This window comes from Fukomys damarensis, unplaced genomic scaffold, assembly GCF_012274545.1.
Source record: "Fukomys damarensis isolate Sample0158 unplaced genomic scaffold, DMR_v1.0_HiC HiC_scaffold_24, whole genome shotgun sequence".
Lineage (NCBI taxonomy): Eukaryota > Metazoa > Chordata > Mammalia > Rodentia > Bathyergidae > Fukomys > Fukomys damarensis.
Window position 1 is genome coordinate 24,840,273 of NW_022900936.1, and position 8,714 is coordinate 24,848,986.

Below are 8,714 nucleotides of genomic sequence, written 5' to 3' on the forward strand. Positions count from 1 at the left end.
TGTAGACACGCGTAACATGCAAAAAAAAAAAAAAAAAAAAAAAAAAAAAAAAAAAAAAAAAAAAACCACAAACAAACAAAGAAAAGAAAAAATCACAAATACAATTGTGAAATCCCTTTTAGGTTCAAAAAAAATCTGGAGAATTCCCCCTCAAAGTCCTCTTTTTAAAAAAGTGAGTCATCCTACACATTTTGCCACAAGAACTAAGATGGAAACTGCATGAGAGTTAGACCAATTTAAAGTTGATAGCTGAACATTGAGGACAGAAGTCTGGTAAAGAACGCAGGAAACAGCTGGATAGAGTAGGACTGACTTTTAGCGTTAAGCTATCTGTTCTCTGCTTTCATTCTCATCCTGCACAGCCCAGCCACAAAAGTTGTTGTCTGACAAAATGAGCCTTGAAAACTGCATGTATTTGGAGTTTGGAAGAGGATTTCATAGCAGCAGAGACAAGCACTTGAGCTTTAATTTCATTCCAGAGCTAACTCTAACTGCGAGACAGGAGGTAGGAAAATAAAATAAACAAAGCAGTCAACATATTAAACTTTCAGACCAATGGCTAATTAGGGAGCATTAGAGGATAAACAATATTATGATGAAGAATGCCTTGCAAGTTTTAATAGTAGTGTTTCAGAGGCTTTTCAATAAAGATTAAGCTTTCAATAAAACTTTGGAACTACACTTACTGTAGACCAATGTTCCAAATGTAAAAACGTTTTACATTCTTTGTTCACTCAGCAACTACTTAGCAATTTGATTTTATATTAATGCAACTGAATTTCTCCTTAGAAACAAATTGGATCTGGGACAAGTTCTTTAAAAGGGGTTAAAATGCCTAAAGCCTCACTCAACTGAAGATATGATCTCTACAGTATATATGGGCTAGCTCTCGTTTCACATATAACATTGTAAATGCAGGCAACCTAACTGCTCATAAATTTAAACACATGTGAATAACCTAAAAAGCTGGTTAACACTCAGATGACTGGTCTATCCTCCCGAGCTTCTGTTTTAGTAAATCTAGGGTGGGCTGCAAGAATTTCCTCTCTATAATTTTCCAGATAATGTGAATCTGGCATGGTGTGGGACTGACATTTAGAGAATTGCCGTCTTTAAATGGTATTGCCTACAACCTTCACAGATACATTTTCAAAAGATTTTCAAATTTCCGAAACAATTACACAGTTTTCTTGTTTACATTTTTATCATCTCCTAAAGCTATATTATCATTAGAACATTTTTCATCCAAATGGTCATGTTTATAAGAATTTATATTTGTGTTTGCAATCATATGCATGGTAAATGATTATCCAGTTAATTTCTAGAACAATAGTTCTCATACTAGTTGACTAAATGTGTTCTAGGGAATCTATGACCCTAATTTTTAGAAGCGTTGGCGTGCTAGAATCTCACACTGTGACATAGGAAGGGTGAAAATTAATCTGTTAGACAAAGAAAGCCCACATGAACAACCCCCATCTTGGGTCTGTGGTATGTTATTATACTCAATAAAGACAGAAAAGTGCCATCAAGAGAGTATGCTTTCAACTACTTCATATTAAGTTACATAGAGAAACAAACCCATTGAGGATCTTTTACAGGAAATAAGTAAAGTTGCTGATGAAGCCCAGGACTACCCTGCCCTGTCCTACCAGGTCCATTGGGAGCAGAGAACGTCTGGCAGTGTATTAGACTACATTATAACACCTCATTTTTTTCAATTGGTCATTCTTTACATGTTTGAAGCTCTTATGGAGATGACTTTTTCTCCAGATTTACTTAACTAAAGGATGGTATTTCTCTACTTACATATTTAATAGAGACTGATCGTTGCAGAATTAATACTTGTATATCATTATACTGAAGGTAGGAAAATATTTAGAACCCCTTCAAATTTTACCACTACTCGTAGGTTTGGTTCATTAAAAAGATCAGTAACTTCCTGTCCCCATCCTCCACCCATTTACTCATCAACATTACATAGTAAACCTAAGTATTGAAAAGGGGGACCCCTGTAAAGAAAAAAAATTTTAAGGAAGCTGTAAAATACACGCTACTTGTTACTGCCCAATACTGATTGTCTTCAATTGTTTAGCATGCAGCATATCTGGAAATAACTTTATTAAACTTGAGTCAACATGGTTTGGAAATTGAATGTGTAGGATAACACATACGTTTACATATAAACATCTAAAAGTACACTGTATACATATTACAGTGACATGTTAAGTTTGAAAGTAAAATTTTACAATAATAAATTTGCCTACATTCACTTAATTCAAAGGTATAATGTAATTTTTCCTATATGATTTGGGAGGAACTCCATAGTCTCAGCAATATATACTGAGTACAAACTATGCATCAGAAACCATTCTCTAAAACTTTATGTCTTAACTTATTCCATCAATAACCATTAGACATAGATACGCTTTTTATCAACATTTACAAATGTGGACATATAACTTTCCCAGAGAAAAACACACAACTAATAGATAGCAGAGCTGAGATCCAGACAAAGCATTAAGACAGGCTCCAGCCAATTTTAATGGTCAACAAAATGTGCCAAAGCTGATTAAAACAAGAATGTGCTGATTAAAAGCATTTCTTATCTATGGCTACAAAGAATATTTAAGATTCCAGGGATGGTTACTTAAATTATGGGCTACATAAAGTGTGACTATAGACCCTAAACTTCAGTTGACACATCCAATTTTTTATGGAAAGAAATCCATGAACTAGAAGTAAAGACAAAAAAAAACAGCAAAAATGTGAAATAGTTTGTGAATCATTATATACAGAATGGGATCCTGTTTTAATGACTACATAAAATAGCTATATTAAAAGGGACATGTAGTATTACACTGAGATCTTATATTCTGGCCTATTTTTCTGAATTTTGGTAATAAGAACATGAATTATCTCATAATTAAAGTAATACCTCAGTTCATAAACTTAATTATTTTTGTGATTCTGGTTGCAACCAAATTGAAAGCATAGGATTGCAGAAGAATTATGTTTGTGAATTGAGGTACCACTGCACATTTGAGTACTGTTTTAAATGGTACTACAGTCATGCTTATATAACAATTCTTTATCATTAACATTTATTGTGCACTTACAATATGCCAGGCCAAGACCTCAAAATTGTTCACAAAGAAGCTCATCTGATCTACATGTCAGAAAACAACAATAATAAAAAATTAGAGATAGGGCCTCGTTAGCATTCCCATTTTATGGACATAAAAGCTAAGCCCTAGAAAGATTTCAGTCTCTCAATGGAGATAAAGTGCAACCAGCCCAAATGCAGAGTAAATACTCTTCAAGATGACAACAGGAAGTTCTCTGTCATCTTTTGATATGGTCCAAAAATGACCTGCTATTCCTTACAGCACTTCTCCTTAGGACCCTCAGAGTTGCATTCTAAACATCAAATGGGACTTTAAAACTTTAGAGTAAAATCTCATTCATTCATTCATGTCCCAAACTATTGAATGTTAATTCTGATAAAACTATGCCACATTTATATTTTGAAATCTTGATGATTAATAAGATTTAATAAAAGAGGGAATATGGACGAAAAAAATTCAAGATGAAAGCCAAAACCAGAAAGTTGTTTCCAAGCATTTAGAAAATTAATTCAGCTTTGTTATTTGTAGTCAAAGAAGGAATGTGCTCATTACAAGTAATGACCTTTAGTTCATTTAGCACCTAGAAACTTAGGAAATATACACAATATTCTCTGATTTCTTTCGTCTATTGTATTTCTTCATGGCAAAGAAATAGATAAAACTTTGTTTCTGCAAAGCAGTTTATCCTTAAGATTTCTCAACCATAGACTGATGCCCAATCTTTCCCCTCACTCTCTGGCTCTGAATTTTCTCTCTTCCTTTACCCACTAAGGCACAGTGGGAGGCTACACTGTAACTGTAGGATAACTATGCAAGACCTAAGAACATTAGGTTCTGGTAACAAACTCAAAATTCTTCCTACGAAGCTACAATAATAAACCTATTTTAAAAGAAATATACAACTGCAAAGATCTACCCCCCACTGTGAATACTGGTTGGCTTCCCTGTTCCCCGAGGTTTCTCCCTTCTCTTCTCATTGTGTTCACTCTGGGCAAGGGCAATAAGGTACAGTCACACTGGGCAGACCCTTACCATTCATGGCAGGTTATGATTGACAGCTAAGCTCACATTTAGAAGCACCTCCACTTCTCTTTAAACTTTTTCCAAGTCTCTGATTTAAATATCAATGTGTAAAATGAATACCCTATATCTTTAAAAATAACCAAATTTTATATAATGTTTTCCGATGCCTTAAATTTAATTTTTTAGCTGAAGAGCTGTAGATGCTGGTGGGAAGGTGCTCAGTAAAGCTGGCTTTGGTAGGATACAATTGTTTCAAACACTTGCCTCTGACTTCATTCTTTAATGAACATCTCTGGAATCAGTAATTACTGTGGGAACACATCTTTAGAGCTATTCTCAAAGAACAAAATTGGCAGAGGTTGGTTTTATAAAGTTCACAAAATGAATGGTGCCTTATTGCCATAAACAAAGGGATTTTTAACAACCAGCTTTAAAATACCCAGCGAATTACTGATAAGTGATTCAGTGAATAAAGATACGTCTTTAATTGACAAGAAAATGAAGGATTAGGCTAATAGTGCATTATAGCAATATGCCATGAATTCAAACTTAGGCCTTCTTCCCCATTTGAATTAAGTAGTTTAAAAGCCTTTCTTTAAAACATGAGGACTATTTCTTCTGTAACATTCTGCTTAAAATCTCTAAAATATATGCAACCAGTATTCAATCCCTGCATGAATTCCCCAACTGACTCTCATATCCTCATAACTGTGTATTTGAAGTAGCACATACTGATTTTCTAATATGGTTATTTAAATTTGAGTGTTCTTCATAAAATATACTTGTGTGTTAAATACATATAAGTAAAATTAATTGTACTTTTAACTGAAAGTTTGTATATGTGTATTAAAATGTTAATGTCAAGAATGAAACATTTGAAAAGAACAAATACTTTTTAATAATATACGATGCTTCTAGATATTTTTAACATTTTTCTATATTAAGCCAAGATAAGCAAAACCCATGAATTAATAAAGCAATTGTGAGTGAATAATATGAATGTTAAGATAGCAAATGAAATGTCAATATCTGATTCAGAGGTTGAGTATATGCTATTTGTTTTCTTTGAGAATGAGCAAATTAAACTGAACTATAATCATTCTTTCTGGGTTAAGCAGTGAGGCCATCACTCAGTGTCTGAGGGGATCAGTTTCAGTATTTCATTGGATGCCAAATTCTGTAAATGCTGAAGCCCTTTATATAAAAGAGCACAGTAGGTTCAAATCACCTAAGCACATCTTTCCACTTTAATCAGCTCTACATTACTTATAATATCCTATAAAATGTAAATGTCATGTAAAGAATTGTTATTCTGATTGTTCAGGGAATAATGACAAGAAAAACATCCATATATTTTCATACAAATGCCTTTGTAAGAATGTTTTTAATCTACAATTGCTTATATATTTATAGCCAACTATACTATTTCTCATTACCATGGAAAAACACTGAGAAAAATAGGTCTTCGGAGCCTTGAGTATTCCTGGTCTGCCAAAGGCCAATGATATACTTTCTATCTGATTTCTTATTTTTTAAATGTATTACTCTGATAAAGACATACTTAAGATACTTTCAGGAATAAAATGGAATGACCCTTTTTCTTAAGCAGGAAAGACCCAGGAATACATAAAGCCAAAGGAAAGGCCCAACACAAACATAAGTGGGTAGAATTTACAGTGTTGTGCTGGACAACCACAGAGCAGAGCTGTGGAGTATTGAAAGCAAGCCTTGTTTTAGTAGGTTTGCTTCCTAAAAGGGAAAACAAAAACAAAACTTTCTAGAGATTTTACACTTAGAAGAGGGAGGGAAACCTACCATTTTACCAATTAGATTCTTAATTGTAATGGGTGGATGATTTTATTACTAAGAAGATCTTTCTTATGTCTCACTAAAACTCCACATTCTAGTTTAATTCTAAAATAGTCAATATATTCTCTGAAATTTAAATAAAGCAATCTATAAAATCCAGGTAGTTTTCATATTCTGATATTAAATATTCTGTACTTTTTTCATGTTGAATGCATGAATATAATGCATTAGGATACAGATGCTATTGTAATGTTTTTTTTTTAGTTTGTCGTAGTACTCTAATAACAATCGCAAGTGTGATTATTTTTTAAAATTTAGTCATGTGAATATTACATATTTTAAAAATATAGCAGCACAATTTTTCTAAAATCTTTCCTTTCAAATACAAGATTTTAATTATTATTAAATACAAAATAAATAAAAGATATTTTAAGATTTTTATGAAAGAGTTTCCAAAATGAGATAAGTTATATGTTGAACATTTACAATTGAATCACTAGGTAGACATAGTGGGACATACACAAGACATTTTAAAATGAGGCATTTACTCAATTTATGTGCTAGTATAGTTTAGTTGCTTTTGTCTCATTATAATTTTAAAAGAAAATGGAAAGGACAATACTGAAAGGAAAAAAAAGAAGAAAAATAATAAAAGCAATGAGCTGGAGAATCCCCCCTCCCATGCTAAGAAGTTGAGAGCTGCAATCCTTTCTTCTACACTGAAGTTTTAGGAGGCAAGTGTTACCCCATTTTATGCCCAAAAAACTAAGGGAGGGCATGAGATATGTAGCAAATTTCCCAGCTAGCAACAATGAAGTAAAATTTTAAACCCACATTTATTTCATTTACTCACTGTGAAGTGCTGGCTTAGGCATAACCACATGTTAACTTCTTCACTGAAGATGAAAACAAGATCAATCTTATCAGATTTTACAATATCCCTCAAAATTCAGGAAGACCACCAAAAAGTACTCGGGTCAAGTAGTTTGCCGGTTTACCATGTTTTCTGAGAGTGCAATTGTCATCGCTGCTAGACTGATAAATGAGATTTCCAAGGAGAAAAAGATGCCATGCAATAGCCCCCTCATATACACAGAGTTTTCCTGAGAAGAGGGTATCATAGACTTGATTTTATCTGTCTTCAAAGAATAAATGTAAGCAGGAACTATTGAAACATCTAAATGTAGATCAAAATATGAGGGAATCTAAATAATTGTAATAATGTTGGGGAAATATTTCTTTGAAACATTGATTTTATTTTTAATATAAGGAACACTCTTGTTCTTAGAGTCAGAATATGTATTGGCTTTCCTCTTATTGATACTAATAAAAGTTAATATTTATATCCTAATCCATATGCAATTTAAGGCATTGTGTTCATTACAGTGGTTTGTCATTCAACACAGCACAATTTAAAGGACATGCTGAATTCTTATTGCATTTACAATTGATCTTTTTCCATTTGATATAATTGGAAAAAAATTAATCTTTTATACTATACTATGTAATTTAGTAAAAATACATAGCATAAAATAGGCAATAAAATATTCTTAAACCTAGCCAATGACACATTACTATCCAACAGTGAATGAAAGTCAGAGATCAAAGGATGAGAAAGAGTGGGCAACTTGACACAGCCATGGGTATGGAGGGGGCAGCTGAGCCAGGTTCTTGGGATGCAGATACCTTGCTCAAGTTGAAATGAGAGAGAAGATTCAAGAATGAGGATGTGGGTTACTGTACTAAATACTGCTTGAAGCAGATGGAAATCCAAGAGTTATCCAACTCATTCTGCATTGTAGAGGTTATTGGTGATTCTCACAAGAGATACTTCTGTAGAAGTTTGGAGACAGAGGTCCCGTTGGGAATGGATTAAACGAAGAGTGAGAAGAAAGGAACTGGAGGTAGAGAATTTAGGAAATGCTTAAGGAGTCTTGTCAAAAGGAGACCAGGAAAATGGGATCCCCAGAGGGGATCAAAGGATTTGTTTTTTGTGTATGAGATTAGATAAATACAGAACGGTCTTGTGCTATTGGATCTAATGTGTGTGCATGTGGTGGGGGGAGGGTTGTTAATGATTAAGCAGAGAGGTGGAGAATTAGGGAAGCTCTTTATATTAACTAATGAGTAGGTTTAGTACATAAGCATGGGTGGCCTCAGACCTTCTATCCATAGTAACATGAGGAGAGGTTAAGGGCATACAGATAGGCAATGACACAGTGGACTGACCAGATAACATGCTTTTTGAAAGTGTGGTGCTATACCCACGTATTGCTGGATTGAAGTAGTTTTGCTGTAGAACTTATAGAAATGTAATATTTAATGAAGATGAAATGACAAAAGAATAGTGTCAATTGTTTAATAAAACGTATTACTAGTTAACAACGTAACAATACTGAGTATCACTACTTACAATCTTTGCTGAAATAAATTCCAAATGCATTTAAAGCTTAACTGCTTAAAATCCAACAACTTAAAAACCAAACTGATGTCTAATTGATTGTGTCAACTTGAGTAAGAAAGGCTCAACTAAATTGGAGCAGCATAGTTCTGGGCATGGAAGGCCTGTCCTAGGGAGGATTCTCGCCAGAATGGTATAAAAAGGGAAATGAAGAAGGGAGTCTTATTTCTGTTTCTTCAGAAGAGTTCGAGTTTGCACCTTCACCTTGGACATTGTCGCCTGGCTTCCATTACACACCCATCAGCCTCTTGATATGGACTCACAAGGGACACTACAGAAAGCTCTTGGCTTTT